Raw genomic sequence first — 27,910 nt, forward strand, 5'->3', positions numbered from 1 at the left:
TGAAACCAGAATGTATGAATTTGGGCAAGTCTGTTGTGTGTTTTTCCATTATTGTCTGCTAGAAATACATATTATTTCAGCAAGCACAACTTTGTTGGTTTGGGCATTTAGAACTTGAAGGGAGGAAAGAGTTGATCACAGCAATCAATCACAAAGACTTGACACCTCTCTCACTCAGTAATCCTTGCCTCTTTGTGCTAACTTCATGTGCCAGAATCCAGGTGGGGCAAAATCAGTTTAAAGTGTTCGGGTGGGGAGAATATGTGTGCATCAGGAGGAAAGAAGGCCCCACATAGCAGGTGATACCAATAGTCAGTATTCTGTACACTGGCTGGCAAAGGCTCTCCATGCTTTCAGACAGGGGCAACCTTTCCCAATCTGACCTGGAGATGCTGGGGATTGAATCTCGGGGTCTTCTGCTTGCAAAACAGATGCACTGCTATCGAGTTGCAACCCATTAATGGGTAGGGAAAGGTTAAGCCACCTCAACCTACCTGCCAATGCTCTGCTGTTAGTCTCTCTCTCTTCGTGTGTATACACACACACACACACACACACACACACACGAAACAAGGGTTTCAGAACTCCAAGTTCCAGATTTAGGCTTAAATCCAAATTCTGGGGCTGGCCAAAAGCTTTTAGTGGCTTTCTCCATCCACTCTGTTTCTACACAAACCTTGCCACACTTTGGAACATTCTAACCAATTACTTCACTCTTCCTTTGGCACAATTTTTGGTGTGTGACTTTGCATGGATTTTTAATGACTGCTGATGAAGCCATATCTTATTGCAATGTGTGTGTAAGTACTTTAGTCTATAGTATGTAACACAGGGGTCGGCAACCTAAGGCCCATGGGCCACAAGCAGTCCATGGGGGTCTTTAACCAGTCCATGGACCCCCACCGCCCGCTTGGGGACCCCCACTGCCCACTCAGTCAACTCCCGTGCGCTGCACTAAACCGGCATGGAGCAGAGCGGGGACTGCCTCTGTAATGCTGGCCGGCTTCTCATTGGCTGCAGGAAGCTGTGCACGCCTCCTCCGTGCCGGAAGGAGCTCCAGAAATAGTGTTTGCACATGTACGCGTGCACTCTGACCCACTGTAAACATGTAGCAAAATGTAGTAACTGTTAGAATCTATTCATAAACTTGAAGAATCTTTGTGACTTTCAGTACAGTAGAAACTTCTCTGCTAAACTGATGTACTGATTGAAACTTCGTGGTTTTTTCACATTGTAAATGTTCTGGTGCTCATAAAACATATCAAAAATGCAGTTCAGAAAGTGCATTTTGAGAGAAAATACTTTTAAATATGGATTTAAATTCGGATCTAAATAATAATATTAATTCAGAAACGGCATGGAACAGATTTGTGAATGAGAAAACAGTACAGACTGGAAATAGAAATATTTGTCCATCCATTTGTGCTCACATAGGCTCTCAGATTTAGTTGAAATTAAATCCTGCTGATGTTAGGAGTTATTACTTTCTGGTAATTATAATAACTGTGAAGTTATCATGGGTCACTAATTAAGTGTTGTCTGTGTGTGCCCCCATTCCTACACATTCCTACATATATTCAGACCTATTGCTGCTTGCCTTTGCTGTTTTTCCTATCCCATTTAGTGCTCTGGTAACCATTTGGCTGTATAAACTTACTTGCACTGACTGTATAACACAGTAGTCATAAAGTAATAACAACATTACAGCTTCAGAGTGTATGCTATTAAAAATTTCAGTGCAATGTTACGATGAGGATTTTAAAAGCCAGAGAACTGTGTGATTCCCCACAGTAACCACCATTCAGACCTCTGCTGACTTATATAACAGAACTGGAGATGTAGGCAAGGTTAATAAGCATTTAACAATGTGGCTACGAAAACTGTGAAAGCTCAGAGGCTTAAAACTTTTAAAATCACAATGTTCCCTTACCTACAGTAAGTAAATGAAATCCATCTTCTTGAAACTTAATGCCTTTTGATATCTTAACTAGGTGCAAAGGTGTCCATCAACTGAATCATTTTTCAAGAATAAGGGTCAAAAAGTGAAGTGGCTTGGAGTGGAGTCAGGGAGTGGTGGGTTTGCGTGTCGAGGTCCTCAAGCCACCCCCAAATAAATCACAATTCACACAGAATTTTTGTTTAAGGTTTTTGGCATAATTTTGGCCACAACTTTATTAAAACACATAAATGTGAGTGGTTGCTTAGGCATTGCTTCCGACTATCTGTCCCTGTCCAGAGACAGAACTGACTTCCGGATTCCGGCGGAAGTAAGGGAAAACAATATTGGAGAGAAAATGGAGCTGAGACCCAGGCCCTCACCTCTCCCTGCATGCTCCCAGAGGCTTGCTCGGCCCAAGCCCCACACCAGGGATTCGGATGAAAGCATGGCGAGCCCCTGGATTCCTTTAATGGAATTCCCTTGCAGCAGCAGTATTGGAGGGGCATGCACTGCCAATCCATGCCCCTCCACCAACCAAAAATTAACCAATGCCTAATCACAATCTTACAAGTTGTGATGATTTGCTATGCAGTAGGCAAAAACCAAATGGCACCAGCCAATCAGCCAAATGGACAAAATTCCTACCAGGCCCCTGCCCCAAAAGCAGACGACCCCATGACAGGCATAGCAAGGTCAATGCAAGAGCCCTAAATTAGTGAGGGTGGGCGGGTGATCCGATGCAAGGAGCAAAAGAGAACACTCAATGCCGCATGCCCTGCGTATAAAACCTTTGGTCCATCCCACAAATCGGCAACACCAGAATTAGCCCAGTAACCCAAACAGCACAATCACTGCCAATGGCCATCTAAAGGACCCCACCCAGCATTGCTACTGAGGGGGTGGCCTGTCAGACCCCACCGCAACATGTCTCTCCATGAAGGAGAACACGCTTTACCATTTGGCATGGGTTCCAGTTACTAGACTTCCAGAGTGGGGAGGCTGCTCTTGCACCCATGCTCTGCTTGTGGGCTTTGCTTCTAGTTGGCCCCTGAGAGAACAGGATACAGGACCAAGTGGGCCTTTGGTCTGGTCCATAGGAGCTTTGCTTATGTTCTTATTAACAGAAATGTATAAGGAAAAGAGATATAGAAACAGGGGCAGAGAGGAGCTGAAGAAGTAACAAAACACTGCTCTGCTTTTTTTGAGCTACCATCTGGATAGACATTGGCCTTCAGCTTCCCCACCTTTCTCCTTTCCATTGCTGAGAAGAATATATTTGGGCCCAGAGGCATTCTGGGTAGAGGGTGGTGGCTGGAGGTCTGGGTGACTGCAGCAGATCACATCTCCCCCCTTTCACCATTTTCTTAATACATCTCAACTCTCAATGTATTTACCATGGCCAGGATCCAAAAAAACACACTTGAGGGATGCCCAGATTTTCTGATATTTTCCCCTGGAGTATCAGAACCTCATGCCATATTGCAACCTACTTTTGAAATTCCTCTCAACCTCAAAAGAGGCTTACTATACGGAATGGAAGGCTGCTCTTTTGAGGAACAAAATATCAAATCCCCATTTGGTGCACAGAACTGAATTGGAATGTAGAAATTGAGGGATATAACAGGAAGGGAGGAGTAGGAGCATTATATGTAAAGGATGTGAACACTTGTGAAGAGGTCCAGTATACCTGAAGGAGTATCTCCACCCCCATCGTTCTGCCCGGACACTGAGGTCCAGCGCAGAGGGCCTTCTGGCAGTTCCCTCACTGCAAGAAGCGAAGTTACAGGGAACCAGGCAGAGGGCCTTCTCAGCAGTGGTGCCTGCCCTGTGGAACGCCCTCCCACCAGATGTCAAAGAAATAAACAACTTCCTGACTTCTAAAAGACATTTGAAGGCAGCCCTGTTTAGGGAAGCTTTTAATATTTGATGAATTGTTGTATTTTAATATTTTGCTGGAAGCCTCCCAGAGTGGCTTGGGAAACCCAGCCAGATGGGCAGGGTATAAATAAATAAGTAAGTAAGTAAGTAAATAAATAAATAAATAAATAAATATTGTTATCATCATCAACATCATCATCATCATCCATGATCTGGAGCATGGAAGGCAGATTGAGGGTGTATGGGTAAAAATTGTAGGAGAGAGAAACAACACTGACATTACTATGGGTGTCTACTTTGGACCACCAAGCCAGACTGAAGACGTGGGTGATGCCTTCCTAGAACAGATTACCAAACATTCGAAAAGGAGAGATATAGTAGTCATGGGAGACTTCAGCTTCCCTGATATATGTTGGGACTCAAACTCTGCCAAAAATGTAAGGTCTCACAAATTCCAGAAGGTGGAAGAAACAACAAGGGCATCATCTACATTGGACCTAGTCCTCACTGGCAGGGAGGAACTGATTAACTAAGTGGAAGGACTTGGAAACTTGGGAGGAAGTAACCATGTCCTCCTGGGTTTCATGATACAGAGGCAAGAGAAAACTGAGTGTAGTCGGACATGCACAAATCATGCCAAACAAATCTCATTTCTTTTTTGATAAAGTTATAAGATTGGTGCAATGGGGAATACTTTGGATGCAGCGAATCTTTATTTAAGTGTTTTGAAAAGTCCCCTATGATATTCTTGTGGAGAAGCTGGTAAAATGTGGGCTGGACTAGGTAACTGTTAGGTGGACCTGTAGCTGTTCGAACCCAAAGAATGCCCATGAATGGTTCCTTGTCATCGGGTGGAGGGGAGAGAGAGAGACAAATGAGTGTCACAGAGTGCTGTCCTGGACCCACTGTTGTTCAACATCTAGATAAAGGACTTGGAGGAAGGAATTGAGGGGATGCACAGAGACACCAAGCTGGGAGGTGTAGCCAATGCCCCAGAAGAAAGTATGTGTAAAGTATTTGCTATGCTGAAGTTAAACTTTCTGAATTTGACTTCTAATACCTAACAAAACCAGGTAAAAAAACCCAAGTAATTAGTGATTTCAAGCAGTCAACTGGATTGTTTTCTTTCTGGGTTTCATCAAAATTTAGAGAAAGAATAAACATTGTAATGCAAGGTTAGGAACTGTAATTTTGATTTTGATTTCTGACCTCCACAACATGTAGATACTGGTGGTTTTTTTTCCCAGGGAAAAAAGAGAATCGTTTTTATTAACCTTTTTTGCATGCATTCATGGCTACAACTATTCCCCAATACTGTGTTCCAAGTGGTCATGACTTTTAAAAGGTCAGGGACATGCTGGAGAAGAGCATCTCTCCAGCTGCATAGGTCTGTGTACTCTGTATAAATTCAGCTCTTGATGTGCCTTGTATTTTTCCTTATTCTGTGGTTGCTGAATGTATTATTTCACCAATGTGTTTCATTTTGAAATATATTATTTCAGCACCTTGTGTGCCAGAACAAAAATTATATCCATAACGCCACCTCATAAATTTGTGAGCCTGCAGATGTTACTCAACCCATACACTGCTTGTGAGACTTCAGACTGATTAGCAAAGCCCCTTTTCATCTTTAAAAGGATATTAAAAGAGAGGGAGTCCTGGAATTACCATTTATGGTCCAGTAGCATTTTGTTTTTAAGTTGCCTAAGCTGAAGCCTTGCTGCAGCTTTGGAAGGAGTGTGTGTTCCCCAAATCCCTGTCGTATTTCAGTAGACTTAGACAATACAGTAGTGATCATTATTAAATTATATTCACTATCTTGCAAGATACGCAACTGGGAAGCCTATTCTGCACTAGTGGTTTTCAAGTATGAATCTGGGGGACTCCTGGAAGCTTATCAGGGGGCCATTCAAATGGAAAATCAGCTGTTGTGAGTAAAAAGTAAAGGTAAAGGACCCCTGGATGGTTAAGTCCAATCAAAGGCGACTATGGGGTTGTGGTGCTCATCTTGTTTTCAGGCCGAGGGAGCCGGCGTTTGTCCACAGACGGTTTTCCGGGTCACGTGGCCAGCATGACTGTAATGGCTTTAGGGGTTGCTTGTGCGAAAGTTGCCACCACTCTGGGCTAGGTTGGCTGGTTAAACCATTTCTCGCTGGACAGCCATCCACTCCGTGGCTGTTCAGTCGCTGGCAGAATCCGTCAGTGGGCGTTTCTTAAACCTTTTCCAACATAAAAGTTGTTTGACGCCCAGTCTCCTCCTACTCTCCCTGCGCGGAAGTCTTCTGCGCAGGGAGGGCGTGGGTAGCGGAGGACCTGTGCTCTCCCCGCTGGTGTCCAGTGAAGAGTCCCGGAGCCTGCTCTCTGCTTCCCCCATTGGCCTCCCTCTATCCCTGGTGTTGCGCTGATTTTCTTCCCCAACCGGAGACCTGCCTCTCTCCCTGCTTGGCCCCTCTCCAGCATCGCTGTGGAGCCTCGCCTCCTCCTCTAGTTCCGATGGCAGTTCCCTGACAATGACTAAACCGCTTCTGGTGCAACGGAACACCGTTTGCCTTCCCACCACAGCGGCATCTATTTATCTACTTGCATTGGTGTGCTTTTGAACTGCTAGGTGGGGAGAAGCTGGGACAGAGCAACGGAAGCTCACCCCGTCCCACAGATTCGAACTACTGACCTTCACTGGGAGGTTCCTTTGTTGTAGGGTACACTCACTGTTAACACAATGGGGTCCAACTAACCTGGCCAATGCCATGCATGAACTTTGCATCCTCCGGCCCATACCCCAGTATGGCCAGTGCTGGGGGTCGGCATGGTCAGGCCCCCACACCATAGCAGGTGGAGGGGATGGCTGACAAGAGCACCTTGGGGCTGTTCCTTTTCTTCACGATCATAACCTTCCTGTTTGCCTGCCTCCTGTTCTATCCAATGAGTATGAACAACCAAACAACTGTGGTTGTGAGAGGGAGTGCCTGGCACTGCCTTCTTACTCACTGTCTCCCTCTGGGATGCAAATGGTGGGGCAGAGGAGCATCAGATCCAGCGAGTGGGTAGACTCACTGAGGGTGTCTTGCAAGGCTAGCCACTTACAAGTCATTCAAAAAGAAGAAATGCATTACCCAAAATGGACACATTGGCATTTGCGATTGATGGTTTATAGGTATAGATGTGAAACAATTACTCTAATTTAAATAGAAATAGAATGCCTCTCTCCATAGTGGAAAAGTCTGGCCAGGGGACTTGGGTGCCTTCACAGTCTGCTGTCCAAGTGTTGATGAGCAACTTCAAGCCCCCTTCAGCCCTCTCCTCTCATGGTTCTAGACAGAAAGAGGACTGAGCAGGCCTTCAGACAGAGGACTGTCCTCCAAAATGCCCTTCAAACAGAGGACGGTCCTCTGTGAGATAGGACACATATCAGGGCTGGCCCAAGACATTTTGGCCCCTAAAGTGAACCACAAAATGGCGCTCCCTCTGAACCAGGAGAGAAGGGGTGGGAGAAGATCTGCAACAGGAACAGGGGCTGGGCAGAGGAAGATCTACATCAGGATCTGTTGCCGCTGTGAATCCTGTTGCCTGAAGTTGTAGCCTCAGCTGTCTCACAGGTGAGGCAGCCCTGACACATGGCCAGGATATGTCCTGCCCAGTTTTGGAAGCTAAACTACTGTCACACATTAGCATTCTCAATGCAAGGGTTTTCCAAACTGCATACAGCTCTGTGTTCTCTGTGTTGGGGAGTCAGTGCGGTGTAGTGGTTAAGAGTGGTGGACTTGTAATCTGGTGAACCGGGTTTGATTCCCCGCTCCTCCACATGCAGCTGCTGGGTGACCTTGGGCCAGTCACACTTCTTTGAAGTCTCTCAGCCTCACTCACCTCACAGAGTGTTTGTTGTGGGGGAGGAAGGGAAAGGAGATTGTTAGCTGCTTTGAGACTCCTTAGGGTGGTGATAAAGCGGGATATCAAATCCAAACTTTTCTTGACTTTGTGACCCGCTTCTCTAGAGGTACTCACTAATATTTCAAAGTAGTATTGCTTGTTTGTTGGAAACCAGAACAAGGACTTGTGAATGTTTGCATTCCCTGCTCTTTATAATATGCAAACTGACTGTGATTATATCAGCTAACTTATCCTTCTGTCTGTCCTGGTAGCCCAGTCTGGAGGAACTAAAAAAAAAAATCAATGGAGAAAACATGGCTGTTTTCAGAGTCAGCTACAAAGACCATCACTGTCACTAGGAAGGCTCTCATCTTTCCTGCTTTCTGTGATGCAAAATGTTTTCCATGGGGCACAGGGCCATGCCAGCTGGTTACCATGGCAACACACCGTAGTTCTTTGTTGAGTTCCACGTTCTAGAACACTGTTCGCCTTGTAATTCCTTAATCGCTACCTCCCAACCTAAAATCGGAAAAACACAGCTGGTTTCCTACAGCCACCCACGTGGGCTGACATTTATACCTGCAGGTTTTAATAGCAGACAGAGGAATTTCACTTTCCAGAGGCACAATATAACCATGGGTGGGACGGGTTTCCTGTCTGTCTCCCCACACTGACCTTCTTGGCAAGGCGTGAGAGGAAGGAATCCAAGGCCATGCTTCTGTTCACTTCTTTCATACTTGCTTTAAAGTCTGAATATGTTAGTTAATCTTCGATATGCAGCATGTAAAATATGTATATCAATGATGTGTGGCACATGGCATTGGGTCATTTCTGTGCCAAATGGCCTGTTTCTGTTTGGAAATGCCCCTGAGAAATGCCCCCCCATCACCAGAAGAGATGGGGATGACTATGTAAACAATCATCCATTGTTCCTCTTTTCCCTGTGCTTTCCCTTGGGGAAAACCGCTCTTTAGCTCTCTATCGGAGCAAACAGCAATTGGGGCTTTCTCTGGTTTGATGTTTGCTCCCATTTAGCAGTCAGGAGTAGGCCTTCTCTGGGAAAGGAGCAGGGCAATATGAAGATTGCTCAGACCCATGTTTTCTAGGCATGGAACAAGTGGAACTGTGGACTTTGGGCTTTCAAATGTCAGTGATGCCCTCTGCAATGACAAAATTTGTCACCCTCTCACCTTCCAGTCTAAGTTATTGTTGCAGCACCCCCTGGAGCACCCTATCAATCTGGCGCCCAGTGTGGGTGAACTGGTTGCGCTCCCCTAAACCCACCTCTGTTAAAAGCTCCCTTTTGAGTTCAGGAACACACAACTCTGTTGCTGCCGACCCCTTGTTCCTGCTCTAGAACTCCGTAGCTCACCTCCAGACCATTCTGGCCCTGCTGTGACCCCAATTTATAGACCAAGTGCTGATCATGGGCAGAGGGCAGGGGGGCCCAAGATGAACATCACTACCATTGGGCTGGAGCCCCAGCAGCTGACCCAAAGCAAGCAGGGTTTCTTTAGGCCATTTTGATTTTCAGCAGCAGCAACGGAAATTTGCAAAAGTTTGGCCTCATTCAGGTAAATGGCCTCATTCTTTGACTGTAAAGTCCAAGAATCGAGTGGCTTGCCAATTAGCTGTCACTATTCATTATTATTAACACGGTGTTGCTGCGAGCCATATTTAGGGCACTGACTTTTTGAAGAGATTAAGATTACACCTAATAAACCACTTTTGACGACAGGAGAAAAATGTGCCAGGAGTGCATCAGCATCTGTCACTGACGCAGCTTCTCTGCCTTTGTGCAGTCACAGTGGCTTGTAAATCACAACTCCCTGCTGTCAAATGCGCTTGATTTGTGGGGCGTTTGCATTTTGCAAATCCCATCGCAGAGGGGAGCGGGACAGAAAAGGAGCAGAAACTGGTCTGGTTCAATGTCCACCCCCAGGAGCCCAGGGACACAACAGTGGCTCCATAATGGATGGCAACGTCTTAACACATGGTGAACTTACGGTCATTTGTTAGTTTCTGAGTTTTCATTTAATGGAGCTGTGAATGTGGCAGATTCAGAGAGGAGTGTCAATATTTTTAAAGTTCTGTATTCCAATGCAGAGGATTGTGTTAAGTGGGGCACGTGGCTATTCTCCTTCCCTGTCCATGGACAAAGCAATGTGCCCCACAACGCACTATTAAGCTTTGTTTATTAGCGCATTATCTGATGCCTTCTTGAACATGACCTCAGTGTCTAGGAGTACCTTTTACCAGCTTCTGTTAGCAAGACAGCTACAGCAATTTTTGGCTCAAGATAGGCTGACTTCTGCTGTCAATGCACTGGCGGCAATCTCTACATTTCATTGCTACAATGCACCCTTTGTGGAGTTGCCATTGAGGCTCACCTGGAAGCTGAAGCTACTGCTAAATGTGGAGGTCTGGCTTCTCCCTGAGGCAGAATATTGCTGTCATATACCATATTTTTCGCTCCATAAGACACACTTTTTTCCTTCTAAAAAGTAAGGGGAAATGTCTGTGCGTCTTATGCAGAGAATACTGTGGGGAGGAGGGACGGACGGGAGCCATGGCTCCCGTCTGTCCCTCCTCCTCGGCTCACTTTAAAGCAGCAAAGCGGGACAGGAGCCGCTTACACGGGTATAAAGCAAGCACAGCAGGAGCAGTGTAATCCCTCCGCCCCCGCGCTTGGCCGCCCCATTGGGATGGGAGGGCGCACACATGCCACCCCCTTGGGACGATGCTCCACAGACGACGTGCCACCACGCAAGACCCTCCCTCTGCCACTGGTCTTGCCGGGACAGTAGTGCCTTCCTTTGCAGAAGTGTGAAATTTGAAGGGCGGCTGTGGTTTCGTCCTTGTGTTGTGTACAAAGGTGTGACTTTAAATGACTTTAAATTGACTTTAAATGGGAATTGAATCAGATTTCTTCCTCATTCCTCCCTCATATGAAAGCCCCCAGAGCTCTCTGCAATGAACAGAAAGGAAGAAAGTCCAACTTCTTTTGGCTTTATTAAAATAATTGTGTAGCGCCAAACCATACAGTCCTTAGATCTAAGGGACTCAATGTGGGAAGCTCATATATTTCCATTGCCTGCCCCCCTTACTAGGGGATAAAGTCTCTCTTCATTTTACACTGTTCACTTTACATGGCTGAAATATTATGATATACCGGTAGTTTATTAAATAGTTTAGTACAGTGGTACCTCGGGTTATAGAAACTTCAGGTTACAGACACTTCAGGTTACAGACTCTGCTAACCCAGAAATAGTACCTCGGGTTAAGAACTTTGCTTCAGGTTGAGAACAGAAATCACACGGCAGCGGCAGCGGGAGGCCCCATTACTTAAGTGGTACCTCAGGTTAAGAACAGTTTCAGGTTAAGAACCGACCTCCGGAACAAATTAAGTTCTTAACCAGAGGTACCACTGTACAACATTTGATTCAGAATATATTTTTTTCTTGTTTTCCTCCTCTAAAAACTAGGTGCGTCTTATGGAGCGAAAAATACGGTTATATGATGCTACTGCTGAAAGATTTGCACTTGCTGCCAATGAGCCCTGTAGAACTTGAGATCCTACATACATAGGTTCAGTGATTAAACTAAGCCATCTCCCTGGCCAGTGGGGATGAGGAGGTGTTAATGAATCAGGACCAATTTTGTAGCGTTTCAAGAAAACTCAAGGGGCCTCAGTAATGAAACACAACCCCAAGCACCTGCCATTTTGAATCAAAGTTCTGATTATAAATAATTTCAAGAAAGGCTATATAAAAATAATATGTTTGTTTCTCATATGGAAGATGAGTGGGGGAAATTGCTAAGTACAAAACCCTTTTGGGCCCGCACGATACTTCGGTTCCAAGATATGTTTAAGGCAATGACTTTTCCTTTGAATTTTTTGGTGTATTGAGGTGCTCTTGGGAACAGGTAGTATCATTTTAGACATTCTTTCATGTCCTGTTAAATTGGCAGGGCCGGATTATCCATCGCAGCTGCCAGCAATAGAAGTCAACTTTGTGCCCCCACCTTACAGGTAAGGACTTGAATAAAAATTGCATAGGTTTTACTTGTTTGGGGAATATATTTTCCTAGCAATACCCACGAAGGCAACATTTATGCAAGCAGGATATCAGAAGGAGACTGCTGGTCCCTTTGGGTGTCGTCGGTTTGGATTCTCAAATGCTTGCAAGTTATGGTAACATTTTAATTAGTATTTTAGAGTTACCATTTTCCACTTGGACTACAGTAGGCCTTTCATATATTCTACTCATTATGTCTTATTAGAACCAGGCAAGTCAACATAAATCTTGCTTCCCCCAGGATGAATAGGTGTCCCCATTGGCTAATAGCTATCGACCAAGGAATTTCTCTTTTATTATATTTGTATGCCTGACATAGTTTTGTAGTATGTTAATAAGCATACATAAATGTCTGAATAAATGCACCGTGGAGAATACAGGATATTCCTTCCTCTTTACGGCTTGGACGAATGAAAGCCCATCTCTGCTATTGCCTCTGCTGCTTGGGAAGTGATGCAGTCTTCCCATGATACTGAGAAGGGCTAGAAAGCCTAAAGGTTGCCTGGGAGATGCCACTGACCATGGTCTAAGCTCCTGGGAAGCCAGGGCTGGCAGAGGAAGTAGCCATAAAAGGGCCCATACTGCACACCAGCTCCAGCCTTTCAACCTTATCTCAGTGGAACTGGAAGGAGCCATCTTTGTAATGATCCGTACACTGCTAAGGTACAGAGGTGGAGCTAGCTGCTCTGGCACCTGGAGCGATGCACACACTATGCACCTGGGGGCAGGGCGAGCGACCCACGGGGGTGGGGTGGCGAGCACAGGGGCAGCGCCGCCCATGGCAAGCGTCCCAGAGAGGCGGCACAGCAATGGCATCCCCCCTCAGGGATGACACCCAGAGCGAACCACGCACCCCGCACCCCCTTCCTCCGCCAGTGCTAAGGTAGCAACATGATTTACCCTCAGCAGTTCATTAATGAATTCTGTAAAGAGGATAAAAACTCTTTAGGAAGAAAGGCGAGGTGAAGATAATTCCTTTTAGTACTGTATTTCCAAACAGGAACCCAGCCCAGGGTATCAACTGGATGACAGAGAGCAAAGTTTGTGAGAGGACTGCCATGATATGGAGACTGCTGAGGTGCTGTTCAAATTATTTGAATCTGGAGCAGTTATTGGATAGATATTATTATTATTATTATTATTATTATTATTATTATTACTTAATCTAGAACCATATTTTTTTTTGTATTTTCCCAGAAAGAACTGAGCCAAACGCTGGTGACAAAAGATGATCTGATAAATTAAAAACAAGCAACTCACCCAGTAAGCAAGGCCTCCATGCTGTGGACTTCCTAGTTGGTTGAGCACTATTAGAAATGAGATGCTGGACTAGACAGGACATTTGTCTAATTGTGTCAATTTCTGACTATAACTGCTCTCTATGAGCTTTATTTGATCTGTGGTTCCAAAGAAGGTGTAATAGTAACTCATTTTAGAAATAACACCTTCCATCCAAAAGCCCGTCAATCAAATATTTTGAGAAAATAAACCTATAATTGCTTCATTGTAACAGGCCAGGCCCCGGACAAAAAGAGAGACTGGTTTATAAAGTGTTTTGGACTTGTTGAAGAAAACACTCATCAAACTCCCATAAATCTCTTTCCAGCTGCATTCCTTCCCCTTTTCATCAATAAACCTAAGTGTAGAATAACAATTAGTATTTGCGTACTTATCGAACTCTTATAACAACTTTTCTGTTGCAGCTGTTAATTAAAAAAAAAAAGGATTTCAACATACCATAATGTGATAACTACTTTGAACATGAAGATAGATGGTATTTCTACTGAAGCCACCATTCTCTTTGAAGTTCATATATCAGCCATACACCTTTATACATTTTCAAGGTCAGGAGGAAAAATGGAAAGTAGATTTTAATGGCATATCTGTCTTTAAAACCAGGATATTGGAATGCAAAGGGGCATATAACCTCAGGGAGTGATGTGCACTTGAATTTAATGTTTCAAATCTGAACATCACCTTAACTGGGCAGCCATTTTCACAAGGGAGTTGGGAAAAGAAATAGCCAAACATATTTTTTATGTGAGATATGCCTTGATGTCTAAGATGCCATAATGAAATTTGGTGTGTACATTCAGGATACTATTCAACATTTCAGGTTTAACTCTGGCACCCATTTTCACAGAAGGAAAGAAAAAATGCAAATACATGGGATCTTAAGACCTTTAAATCACCGGTTTTTACTGGTATTTTTAGCCTGTGGTTGAAACATGCAATATCCTCCTAAGACTTTGACCAGAATAAGATAAAAAATCCAAATTGATCAAAATAATGTTCAGGAGACATGACTCACACATGACTTTGATGCACTCAGTTTTTTGTGCGCTATTTTGCATGGCATGGTTCCATTGCAAATACTTTTCAAAAATATGTAAGCCTCAACTGCCTTCTCCAATTGTTGTGGAAGGTCCTTTGATCCTTCTAGGCAAAGAAGTCTGGAAAGTCATTTTTTTTCTCAGTCGGAGATGGAGATGATGTAAACATGCATGACTTGGCAATATCACGTGGCCCTTATTTTTCATAATTATAAGAGGCAGTGGGAGTTGGATCTGGCACAGTAAACTAATCAATCTAGCATGGAATATGGCCTCACCTCAGCATTTGTAATGATCTGTGTTTTTAACTCTTTGCATAATAATTAAACACTCATGTGAATTTGCACTTTTGAATAAATCCCATCAACTACACTGATTATTCCCATTCCTTCCATAATGCAGCAAACCATCAAACCACAAAGCACCCTCAATGCAAACCTGGGATTCACTTTTATATGAATGTATGGAACCATCAACACAAATAAGATAAATCGTGTCCTCCCTAAAAGAGGGCATGTGTTGTGGTGAGACCTGGAGACTGACCTCCTGGTTGTGGGTGGGTCCATTGGACAGCCACAACACCCGATTGGTAGGTCCCTCGTTGCTGGGTTTAATCTGGCCAATGGGGTGCAGTCTAAACGGATCGAGGGACCTATATATACCCATGCACGTGACCCAGAGCTGCTTCTTTTGCAATGTGCATCGGAACATCCGCCCACCTCTCCCTATATTTAGGGCATTTTGCGATTGACCTTGCTATGCCGTCGTGTGTCGTCTGTCATTGGGACAGGGGCATGGCAGGAATTTCCCCACTTGGCTGATTGGCTGTTGCCATTTGGGTTTTGCCTGCCACGTAGCAAATTGTCACAACTTGTAAGGTTGCGGATAGGCACTGGTTCAGGTGATAGGGATGGGAGAACGGTCTTGCCATCCCTATGTGAAGGGTATTCCATTAAAGGAATCCAGGGACTCGATGGTTTGGTCAACCCCCGAAAGGGGGTTATGCCCGTGCCTGAGTCCAGGGGAGCATCTGGGGAGTGAACAGAGTCTGTTCCCGGGCTTTTCACCTACTTCAAGTGTTCACCCTTGGCTGGCCTATGATAGAGCTCTGGGTTAGCGCTACCTGCAAGGGTGTATGGAGCCAGTCGAACCAGAGCCTATGCAACCACTCACTTTTCTGTAATCAATAAAGTTGTGGCCTAAATTCTGCCAAAAACCAAAACTAAAATTTGAGTCAAGTGTGTGTTTATATAGGGGGGTGTCTCTGGGTCTGAACACACAAAGGAGGGCATTAAGCTTCTTGGTTTTCTCAAGCATTATTCCTAAGGTTGTTCCTAAGCTGTGGGGCTGGTGTCGGGAAGAGAGCCCGGCAGATCTGCTCCACCACGTGCCGCACCAGCATTGTTTCTGAAAGCTTTATAAAACTCTCCGAGGATAAAACCACTCTGTAAAATAATAATAATAATAATAATAATAGTTCACTGGTGGTAGTTTTATTTTCAACTTAATTGGACCACAGCATATCCTGAATTTTATGTAAATTCAAAGTATTGCCTTTCATATTGAGTTGACGATAAAGAGGAACTCTTTTCAGAGTTTTCTTAATTCTTCAGTCTTAAAAATCACAGGAGAAGCTGGGCGCAATCCAACAGAAAGCAGTTGGCACTAGGTTCCATTGAAGCTGCACGTGTTCTTGGCTGGATCCAGGTTTAAAGGGGGCCCCTCGTAGGTCAGTGATGGCAGCAGTGAACACCTGTAAGTTAGAAAGTTGGAATTCCCATGCTTCCCTAGAAAGCCTGACATAACATTGCTCCAGAGTAATGTAAAAGGGTAGGCAGTGGGTCCTGCTAGTCAGGGCAGCCCCATTCATTTTGCAGCCTGAAGCAAAACAAGAAGGTGTTGCCATCCCCACCCTGGCTGAAGCCTTGCTTACAAGCTGCAGCTTCCGGTGAGGTCTGCAAGATCTCACTGCCACTTCTTCTTGCTTCTCCAGCACCGGTGACAGGCAGGCAGAACAACCACCCAAGCATGGCCAACGTGAGGAGAAGTAGCAGCACTGATGAGGTGTCACAAGAGTTCTGTGAGAAAAAGCCACATCTCATTTCTCAGCGGCAATGGCAGGGGCAGGCGGGGCTGAAGATTCCACCGCTCGACGTGATTGCCTCCGTCAGCCTCGTGGTGAGGCTGTCCCTGCTGTGGTTTCCAGGCAGAGATCCAAAGTTGCCAGCGGTGATGCTGGCCCTGAATGGGATAGGATTTTGTCATGGCTAAGTAAAGTCCACTGACTTCAACTGGATTTAGTTATCCCTAACTATTCTTAAGGAAATCAGCCCTGAGTGCTCACTGGAAGGACAGATCCTGAAGCTGAGACTCCAATATTTTGGCCACCTCATGAGAAGAGAAGACTCCCTGGAAAAGATGTTGGGAAAGATGGAGGGCACAAGGAGAAGGGGATGATAGAGGACGAGATGGTTGGAGTTGGACAGTGTTCTCGAAGCTACCAGCATGAGTCTGACCAAACTGCGGGAGGCAGTGAAAGACAGGAGTGCCTGTCATGCTCTGGTCCATGGGGTCACGAAGAGTCGGACATGACTAAACGACTAAACAGCAACAACAACAACCACTGGCTTTTTCTTCCAAGCAAAAGTGAAAAGGTCAGATGGATGCCATAACATGGGGTAGAGACCGTCTCTCTTGTCCTCCAGGAGACACTACGTATATTGCTGTTGTGCATATGCTACTACTAAGAACAACAGACACCTCAATTCTAAGGAGGTTAGGCATGAAGTGAGGCTCACAGATCTTAGGCGGAGATCACTTCTAAGTCGGTGGCATTAGTCGGATTGAAATGCTGCCTTTGCTTCTGTGAACTTTGTTATTGCCATGCCTTTTTATTTTGGCTTCTTCTGCACGTCCATAGCAAAGGGAATTTCTTTAAAACCACAATGACAAAAAGAAAGCAGCTTTACCATCTGCCCCTGTATTTACTGACAGGTGCTAATTGGCATAAACAAAGGGATTCCATAATCAACATTTTGCTCCATTGAGCCAGGCTCTGTATTCAACTGCAAAATGAAAGTTCTTTGAACTTCACCAGTTGATTGAGAACTGGAGTTTGGCGGGATATCAAATGCTTAGCTTTGTATCAAGGCTTAAAAGTGAAACTACTTGTTAACTGTCGGGGCTGGGAAGGGGTGTAACAGCTTGGCATTATAATAAGCTTTGATTGGAATTGGAAAAAAAAATAGTAATGGTATGTATTTCAAGCACTTATTTTTTTTTCTTTTAGCATTTACTGGGCAATGCATCATAAAGGACAGAAAATCCTGAAAATGTGAAGTTATTCAGGCACAGGCTGAGCTGTTTTTAATGGCTCTCCTCTACCCTCTGACAAGAAGGTTAATTTTACAGGATGGAAGTTCCTATGGTGTCGTGAGCCATAATGCTTCTGGCTCAATCCTGCCCACTTTTATTTGGAAATAAGTCCCACTTACACTCCAGTTTCTTTTGTCTACTCAGATTGATATCCTAGGCTTAGCACACCTGCATTTTCAGCAAAACATTTGACAAAGTCTCCAATGATATCATTTCTTTTTTGGAGGGGTCCACTGTATTAATTTTTTAAACTACAGACAACATCAAACATGCTGATAGAAAAGTAGGAAAGGAAAACTAGAGGGAGGGGAAGAAAAGGGAAAATAATACCATACATTAATTTGTGTGATACATCTTTTGTAATCATAATCACAATCCATCAAGAAATCACTTTATCCTAACCTTCTATACTATATCCTCTACACAAACTTAAACGGATCATTGGGGTCCTATGTTCCGTCGTATTAATGTATATCAAAACTTCAGACCAAATTGCCCTAATTACTCCCCTAGTTACTTTTCTTTAATGTGTGAGGCACTCAAAAAGACCTATATCCCAGACTCTATGAAGCCAATAATCAATCAAGGGAGGTGAGCAAGATTTCCATTGACCGGCTATTGGCATTCTTGCTACTGCTAGTAATAGAAAGACCAGCATCTTATGAGATACTCTGGCATTTCTATTGCTTTCTATTGAAAGCAAGGCCAAGACTGGATGTGCTGTTAGTGATTGATCTATGATTTGAGAGATAATGATAAAAACCTTTATCCAAAAACTATATAAAGCTTCACATTTCCACCACATATACATATAATGTCCAATAGTATTACAGCCTTGACAGCAAAGTGGAGAGAGGTTTGTATTGATTTTGGTAAAGTGCACCAAATACCACCTAAGTATCATTTTTAGAGCTGATTCTTAAATCCTAGGAGATAATAGTTTTAATGGAGAATTTACCCAAATGAGATCCCATTTATGTCAATCAATCTGTGACATTTTAGGTCACCGTCCCAGGATGTCCTAAAACCCTGGGAGGAGGCTATTTGATACCAAGCTTTTAGAATCCAGAGATATTTGAGCAATTAAGGGTTCAAAAGTAGTTAGAGAACATAAACCCCATACAAGCTAGAGATTTAGCAAATGTAGTAATTTGGATTTATTGAATCCATGTATGTGGTACATTTCCATTTTTTTCCCTTCAGGGAAATGGGACATCCTTGTTGATAAGCTGGGCTGCATGATATTGCTGTTCAAAGCTAGTTGAACAAAGTTACCCAAGTAGTGTAGAATCATAGAATTGTAGAGTTGGAAGAGACAACAAGAGTCATCTGGTCCAAACCCCTTGCAAGGGAGGAGCCCAATGTGGGGCTCAAACCCACGAACCTGAGTTTAAGAGTCTCATGCTCTACTGACTAGGGCTGTGCTCCGGTTTGGGCTGAGGCCTGAGCAAAGTCAGGCATGTTCAGAGGGGCTGACGGTTTGGATGAATCACATCCACACAGCCATGGATCACTGTGAGTTTAGTTGGATTGGCCTAGAGCAGGGGTGGCCGGCTCCAAAGAGACTGTGATCTACTTACAGAATTAGAAACTGGCAGTGATCTACTCTCATTTTAGGGGGTTCAGGTCAAAGTTGTTGAGCTTTTTTTAGGGAGGAGAAAAGCAGGGCGAGGGGGCGCTAAGAAAAGGGACCCAGCTAAGAAAAGGGACCCAGCAATTAACCACAATCTACAAAAACTTCCCAGGGATCTACCAGTAGATCATGGTCGACCTGTTGGACATCCCTGGCCTAGAGCAATCCATGGCTGCTAGGAGGTAGGACTTCAGGCAGGATGGAGAGGGAGGCAGGCAGGAAAACCACACAAAAAAGCAGAAGAACACAAAAGGAACCGGATTTGCTGATATGTGATTGAATCCCACCCAAATGTAGCAAAAGTCTGAAGGAAACTAAGGTTTCTTGGCCAGCCTGCAAACATTACAGTTAAGCTGCACCTCCTGTCAGCTGTATAGCATTGGCTGGCTAGAGGCAGATGGAAGTCTTTTGTTGCAGGCAATCTGATGAAGGCAATATTGCCTGTGGTTCTGCACATTAAACCTACTGTCAGCTCTGGTAAATGTGTTTTGCTTTCAATTAAGACAACAATGGAAGAAAAGAAATGAGCCCCGGTCAATAAGAGGCAATGGTCCCTTTATCATTTCCATACTGAAGTCTCTCAAAAACTGCTGCCTGTTTCCACACAATGTTTAGAGCCATTTCAGACTCTCACAGACTCCAGGGGCTTCTCTCCTTTAAGGAATGGAAGAAGACCAGATTGTAAAGTGATAGACGACTAACCCAGAAAATTATTGTCTTAATCCATAGCCTGCAGATAATAATTGGAAACTTAGAGTGTGGCAAACTGACTGGATATCCTGGAGGCAAAATATGGAAATCATTATTGTCAAACCCCAAACATGATACATTTTGTGTGTGTTTTTGTTTAAAATTTATGAAAATTGGTGTTGTGTGGCAAACCAAAAATGACAGAGTAGAATCTTAAGATTCATATCTGAAATTACTGACTCTGTCTTTCTCAACTGCATAGGACACCATCTGTTGTTTCTTCTCTGAATATGCTCCTATCCTTTTTTCCTCCTCTTGCATGAATATCCTAAATCAATTCCATTCTTGGATGGTGATGGAGAAACACATTTAATCAAATGGCTTTTAAGGTAGGAACAATGCAGGAGGGGGACACTGAAAAACAGGAATCAATTGCTAAAAATCGAGAAAGAGTTAAGATTATGTAAAAAATAAACAAATGGAACTTTCTTGCCTGCAATAATAACAGGATTCCTTCTCCTGACTGAAGGCATAGTTTTTCTAATAGATTTATAGAACAGTAAATGAATAGGCTCTTCATATTTGTTATTTATAGGTCCTGGCCTTTTCTTCTCATTTTAGCCTCCTTTCATTTTAGAACATTTTCTCCTGATCCCAATGAACATCTTGACTCTAGCTGTTTGTACTGAATTCTATGGATGCAGATGAAAAGAACCAGCTGCTATAATTAATGTTCTTGTCCCTATTGTTTGCTTTTCTACTGTAGTTTCAGACTGGAGGTGAGAGGCCTTTGTGCTGGATACTGAGCAAACATAAGGGAATCGAAGGAGAAGTCAGCACAGATAGGTCATTGGGCTGTTTTTAGCTAGGTTACATGAGAGATGTCCAGCTCTGGGGTCATAAAACTGCTGCAAACATACTCTCAGAATGCCCCTTCCACTCTATGATTTCACCAAAGGGGAGCAGTCATTTTTCATCTTCTGGCATCAACTCTGCTCACAGAAGTAGACCATTCATATAGCAGCATTTGCCATGGGTAGTCAGCTGCAGTAAAAACTGCATTGACTCTTTGAGTCAACCCACAAACTGGTGGGTTGTCCAAGGTTAGTCCACAACAGGAGCACTACCACAATGCAAATATATGGTAAAACGTTAATAAATGAGTCCCCAAATGTATATTTGGGTTAAAAGTGGGTCCTGGGTCTGCAAAAGTTGAAGATACCCTGCTTTTCTAGGGTTTTATATTGTACATCACAGCAGGTCCCCCACCACAGTCGGTCACCTTCCAACACAGAGAATAACAACGTAAAGGCAGAGCTCAATATGCTCATCCTTCGCCTTTCTGTTGATTTAATCCAGAAGACAAACACTGAAACAGGGCTTGCTATGTTCTCCTGTTTTGCAGAAACGCTGTAACTCATCTATGTCTAATATAACAGTGATGCTGACCAGATACGTCACGGCCTTTTAGGAACAGTCAATAGATAAAGAATTCCACAGCAGTGGAGTTGAAACAAAATTGTCACAAGAAAACTTGTCTCCATATGTGTTTTCTTTCCATCTATTTTCTGCCACTTTATCCTGCCAGAATTATCAGCGATGGAAACTCTAAGGAGTTAATAAGTTAATGACTTGGTCGTTGGGATCAAGAACTGGAAGACCCTGGACTAAAGTTGTCCACCCTGAGAAGTACCAGCCACCCCCCTAGTTGCCAACCCAGAGGGAAGAACAGTGTATGTAGAATGTGGTTGCTCTGGCGACATGACTTGTGGGCCGTTTGCTTCGCAGTGCAAATGAACCACCACCAGCCAAACACCTCAGAGCATGACAGCTTATGATGCTTTTCAGTGAAGTTAGTTTGCAGGCTCCACTGCGAGAGGCTTAATGCTGCAGTCAAAGGCAGCATCTGTGAACCAGCCAGATAAGTCTGAATTGAAAGCGAAATGGCATCATCACAAGTGATACAAAGATAAATGGGATAATGTTATAGCAGTGTATTTCAGAGGGTGGGGATTTTAATTAGTAAGAGCCCACCATTCTATTCAGTTTCAAGTTGTCTCTGAAGTCTCTTAATGTCCTCACTCCGATGGTTTTGAAATCTGCTTGGTTATCCTTCTACACTGAAAAACTGCTTCTATCTGCAAGCTGTTTAAGTGACCCCAATTTTGAATGAGGGACTAATACCTAACCTCAGTCAAGGTGGCAAAATTTGATTTTCTCTCTTCTAAATTGTATCAAGGCATCAGATGTCAACACAGGTTATAAGGTTTAAAATTCTGCTGTGTGTTCTCCCCTTTTTTCTTCCGCTTGTGCCCTCTGATCAGCAGCGCTGCCCTCTGGGTAGGAATCTGATCTTGTGCTGGAGTAGAGTCAGCAATATAAATAATAATAAAAAAGGTCATTCCTTGAGCATGATTAATTAATTTAACATCTCCTGCCAGCTAGGAAGCAGTAGGAGGGAGGCCTGGCACATCCAGCCGAACAACGGGCTAGCCTTCAAAATCTTTGCCAAACCTTCAGGAAATAAGGTCAGAGCCTGATCTCAGTTAGGCTTGAGGGGATGAAAACATTAACCAAGTAATAACTCTTGTGCTCCCATCACGGTGACAGCCAGTCACTAATGGAAGAAAGCAGGGTTCCTGTTCCAGTAGGGTTATTCTGATCCTCTTTGAAATGGTGTTGACCGAGAGGTGATCATGATTTACCTTTCTTTTGGTTCTGTTGTGTAAGAGAAGAAAATAATATGAATTGGATGCACATGTCAGCATCTAAACAAACACTTTTTAAAATGAAGGTTGTTTCAATTAGTGATTTGTCTATAACACTGGGAAGGCATTTTGCTTCTAGGCTCAGCTGAACAGCAGGAAAAGGGGGCTGCCGTCTGATTTAGGGCAGTGGGACCGGCTCTGTCACATTGGGCACCTGGCTTATGGGATGCTGCAAGGCAACTTAATTACATTGCAGTGAATTGAGTAAAATGGAAGGCAAGAGGCAGGGGGTGCCAATTGTGGCTTGACACAGGGCACTGCTGAAATTTGAAAAACCAAAGGAGAGAGAGAGAGAGAGAGAGAGAGAGGAGAGAGAGAGAGACTAGGAGCTGCACCTCTGCTGACTTCATTCACCAACCTTAGACCTCATCAGCTCTCCCCCACCCCAGTTTGTTAAACCCCTTACAGCTCTCTTAACCCCCCCTTCCCACACAGTTAGCCAAAAAGAACCCTTGCCCTTAGATCACTTCTTTAGTGGTAAAAGCTTATTTTTCAGCTTGGATTATCCTTTTCTCATGGGAAGTGGTTCCCGTAAAGCTTCTGCCATGGGCTTATCATCCGTTAAGAGCAAGACTTTGTTCAGCTTCTTGCTCTGAAAATTTGTGATCGTGCAGTCAAGTATTCTGAACCTATGACCGAAGTATCACACGTATATGCCTTTTTGTTTTGTTAACTGGCTAGTCTTCTATCTTTGTCATACATTGGACCTCTATTCTACTCTGGTTGTCCTTCGTAAATGTTTTCATGCGGCACAGCCCTGCGTTGAATCCACTTGAAAGGCTTCTAAATTACAGCTTGCCTCGTTCTGCACACCAGTACAGCTGTAACATGCGCCACAATGGAAAACAATAAGTACAGAGAAGCCAGGGGAACACTGCACAGAACCACTGCTAAGTTTGCATAAGCTTTGTGTCACTGGGATGATTCTCAGTCTAAACACCAGTGTGATTCTTACACTGTAATGCAGTGACTAGGCTCTGTGGTGGCCCAAAGTGCAGACTACCAGTGGTCAATTCAATGGAACATAGTTACTGATTTATTTATCAGAAGAACACCTAATTTATTTATGTGTTCTGCCAGAATACCAGGGCAGCTTGCATATGGTTTGCAGACAGTCTCCTATCACACAGCTTATAGGGACAGATCTGCCATTTTCCAGAAGCTGAACTGTATTATGTTCCTTCCGATCACACCCTGTTATAACAATTTGATACCACTGCTGCTTGGCTTAATATTCACTACTGATAGTTCACGGTGTGGTTTAGGTAATTATAGGCTATTTGCACATTTCTATTTACTCTGGCTCTAGTGCATTTCCACCAAGAACGAATGACATTAGCCAAAACCCATATATATCCTGCAGTCGCTTGAGAGATACTGTGCGCTTTCCTTCAAACCAGCTTCCATTCAAGTCGAAAACGTAATTCACAGTTAAGCTGAGGTGGCATTGCAAAGGCGCAGAGGTCAGCTTTAGTGAATTGGAGTTCAGTGCAGGAAAACAAATTGCGCAATGGGCATTGGGTGGAGACATCCTCAGCCCCACAAGTGTACAGCAATGTAAAAGTGTGACTTGAAATACAGCAGAGGGAAATAACCATGCTGTGTTTTGAACCATTAATGTGTATATTGGCTTTGATTCTGGGCATAATGGTCTTTTGATCTTGTAAGCCAGCCCTTCAGCATTGGGGGTGGGCTTCTGCTAATTCTGCAGAGTGGGGCCCTGGACCTCTACCCTGACAGCACCACTACTGATGCAGCAGAACCAAGCAAGGTTGCAGAGCAGGCAAAGAGGAGAAAGTGTCCTGGAGTCCCACAACCGCACACTGACAGACCCCAACAAATTTGCACCCATGTGACATTCCACCTTCAAGGCCATGTCTTACAGAATCAAGCGGGTATCCTGTTTACAGAATTCCCTGTGGATGAGCTTGACTGCTCACTGCACCCTGTGCTCAGTCACCCAGTGGAACATACCTAACAGAACAATGTGTGAGGAGCACTAGCTTTTCCAAGGGACCTACCGGCATAACTATTTGCATGTTCACAGGACGGTCGACAATGGCAAGGGCTTTCCTGCAGCAATTGTGCACTGAAGCTTCCGGTAGTAAGATATTTTGGAGACAAGCGATATGAATTGTGGGTTCATTTTCCAAATTAAAAAGAGAAATTCAATCTCCTGAATTAAGAACACACTGCTCCTTTTTATGTGCAAAGCTAAAAATTATTAAATATTCCATAGAATGCCCTATAATTATTTTATAGTATAATTCCAATAACATAGTAAAATCGGGGGTTATAATGTCACATTCATCTTAAGAAAAACATCTGTAGACCAGAAACCTCAGCTCTGTGTGAGATCTAAAACTTGTCAGTGTGCAAAATCAGGGAGGGGAGGGAGAATTCTGGTTTATGGCGTGCCCTGGGAAAGAACTGCAAATCTTGATGGTTCATGTGGAAATTTACTGACGGCTCTGTAAAGTGGTGTTTTCAACTTTCTCACTGTGGAAATTATCCAGAATTCCTGCCAACGCTGTGATTTGGTCCCATAATTAGTGTTAGTTCCTAAACAAGCATGGTCTATTTTTGGAACTTCTTTCATAGCTGGCTATTCAGCCATCCCTTATTTTTCACATTTTCCCTACATTCATATAAGTGCAGGCTTTTATCTGTCTGCTTTCTACCCAATGATTGTTAACGTTTCCAAGGGCCTCCTTTGAGAACCCAAGTAACCGGTGCTTTAGCTATGAGTAACACCGTAGATATTTCTCAGGTAGTTCTTTTCATACCAAGCCTACAGGTAGCCCCACAGAAAAATCTTGGAAGATCTCATTTGACTGTTTCTTTTCCTACTTGACTGGTAGTTAGACTTAATATTAAAACTCTAATCCAGTACTTTAGATCCATTAGCAATAATTTCAAAACTCAACTAAACAGTCCTCTCACTGCAAGCCTCCTTCCCCTAAATCTGCTGTGGGTTTTCTCCCAACCCTCCAGAGCAGATTTGGGGGGGGGGGCTGGGGTGCAAGGAGAGGATTCAGAGGGGAAGCTCCATTGCACAGCCAAAAGAATGTGTGTTTCAGTATCACACATTTGGTCAAGCTTTCCTCCTGCACCATCCGACATAGCTGTGAAGAGGCGATCAGGAGTAGTTTTAAATTAACTGCTGTTTAGTGTGATGTCTGAGTCCAAACAAACTGTGGTTAGTCTTAACTTAAACAAGCCAAATTCTAACTGTGGTTTATGAAGCTGTGTCATTTCAATAATTCATAGTTTAAGCACCATTTAGGTTTCACATATAATAACTAAACGGCCTTTAACTGAAAATGGAATTGATGGCTTTTGCTCTCCTCCTCGCAGCTGTGCTAGAGAAGAAAAGTGAAGGGCAGAAGGATATGAGCCCAAAATTCATAGCTTAGCGTTAGGTTTGAAGCAGAGTATTCTCTTGGGGGCTTGTAAGAAAATTCACCATTGTTGATAATCCAGATACATACAGTGGAATGTCTTATAATCAGCCATTTGCCGACACTCCTATGGCAAGAGGGAATTCCAAGCAGTCAGGAAGATTTCATAAACTGTAAGGGATCACAATCCCAAACAGATTCACTTAGAAGCAAATTCCAGGTAAATAATGGATTTTATTTCTTGACAACAAACCTTAGGGTGGCAATAAAAGCTTTTAGGGAGTGTGAGTCCACCCCACCTTTTTTTCATCAATTTCTACTTTTTAATAATGAAACAGCAGGTAATAATTTTGCCCTCTCTTAAAGTGGCGGACCACTATTCTAATTCTATATTAAAAAGTTAATATTTAGGTTCCTGTGATGTTTTCATAGGATAAGCTTACCTTGCACTTTCTTTTTCCATTTCCATTTCAACTGAGACATTCGGTACAAAGAGTTTTTGTTTTTTTAACATTAGACTCTGGAGTCAGGAAAAAATTCCAGAGTTCTGTGTAAACCAGATTCATACAAAGTGGGGTGTGCACAAATTTAACTTTGAATTTGGATGAAAGTCAGGCTTAAATATACCACTCCAAAGGGCTTTAAGTTCTGAATTTGAGTGAGGCTAAAGTTATATTGCAAACTTGTGCTGGCATTTGCTTCTTTGACTTGTACTGGAATGTCTAGAATGCCTATTTGTATTTTGGTCATTTGAATTCAAGTTTGAATAGAAGGCAGATGTAGCCCAATCCCTTCCAGCATAAGAAAGTTGAACCATGATTAAATGTGGGTTGCATTTTTTCACATTTAAATTATCATAATCCTGCCAAAATTGAATAATTTACAGTGCGGTCCTTGGAGTAAGACTCATTGAACTCAATGTATTGAGAAGCTCATTGAACTTCTGAATGTAACTGTTAAAGTTCCAATGATTTGAAACAGGTGCATCACAATCCCCAAAACACTTGCTCCCTAGGTTCCAAGGGACTTACTCTTAAGTGTGCATAGGATTGCATTCTTAAGCTTGTGCTGAATTCTTACAGAAAGAAATGAGAATTAAAAGGTTTAATTTTGGCCGGATCATTCCAAATATTATTTTAAACATCACATAGTTTTCATCACACTTACAAGTAACAGTATCACATTTAAACTGTATTATTATCTTTTTCCAGATTTTAGTCATCATGAATTTATTCAAATACTAGCTCTCATTTATAACACTCTCATTCTATTTGTGGTAAAGGTAAAGGGACCCCTGCCCATACGGGCCAGTCGTGTCCGACTCTAGGGTTGTGCGCCCATCTCACTTAAGAGGCCGGGGGCCAGCGCTGTCCGGAGACACTTCTGGGTCACGTGGCCAGCGTGACGAAGCTGCTCTGGCGAGCCAGCACCAGCGCAGCACACGGAAACGCCGTTTACCTTCCCGCTATAAAGCGGTACCTATTTATCTACTTGCACTTAGGGGTGCTTTCGAACTGCTAGGTGGGCAGGAGCTGGGACCAAACAACGGGAGCTCACCCCACCACGGGGATTCGAACCGCCGACCATGCGATCGGCAAGCCCTAGGCACTGAGGTTTTACCCACAGCGCCACCCGCGTCCCTCTGTTTCTGGTGGTTCTTCCCAAAACATAGAATCATAGAATAATTGCAGAGTTGGAAGGGGTCCTGAGGATCATCCAGTCCAACCCTCTACAATGCAGCAATATGCAGCTGTCAAATTCAAGGATCAAATCTGCAACCATAGCATTATCATTGCACCATGCTCTAACCAACTGAGCTATCCAGGCTGGATATTAGCTTTATAACATTCAGCATTTATCTCAATGAGAGTTTGTTCTAACAGAGAGTAGGTGAAACAGCTAGTACCGACATAAAGCAATTATTATGGCTTTCTGAATATAGATTCT

At 43.6% G+C, this 27,910-nt stretch overlaps 1 long non-coding RNA gene across 1 annotated transcript; it reads left to right on the top strand.

Moving 5' to 3' along the window:
- Positions 1-9,585: 9,585 nt before the first annotated feature.
- On the top strand, positions 9,586-13,417 carry LOC310763154. Its single transcript, XR_014548518.1, has 3 exons — positions 9,586-9,680; positions 11,657-11,717; positions 12,961-13,417. It is a non-coding gene; the product is annotated as an uncharacterized lncRNA (long non-coding RNA).
- The last annotated feature ends 14,493 nt before the right edge of the window (positions 13,418-27,910 follow it).

The sequence above is a fragment of the Podarcis filfolensis genome (assembly GCF_964270895.1).
Source record: "Podarcis filfolensis genome assembly, chromosome: 5".
Lineage (NCBI taxonomy): Eukaryota > Metazoa > Chordata > Lepidosauria > Squamata > Lacertidae > Podarcis > Podarcis filfolensis.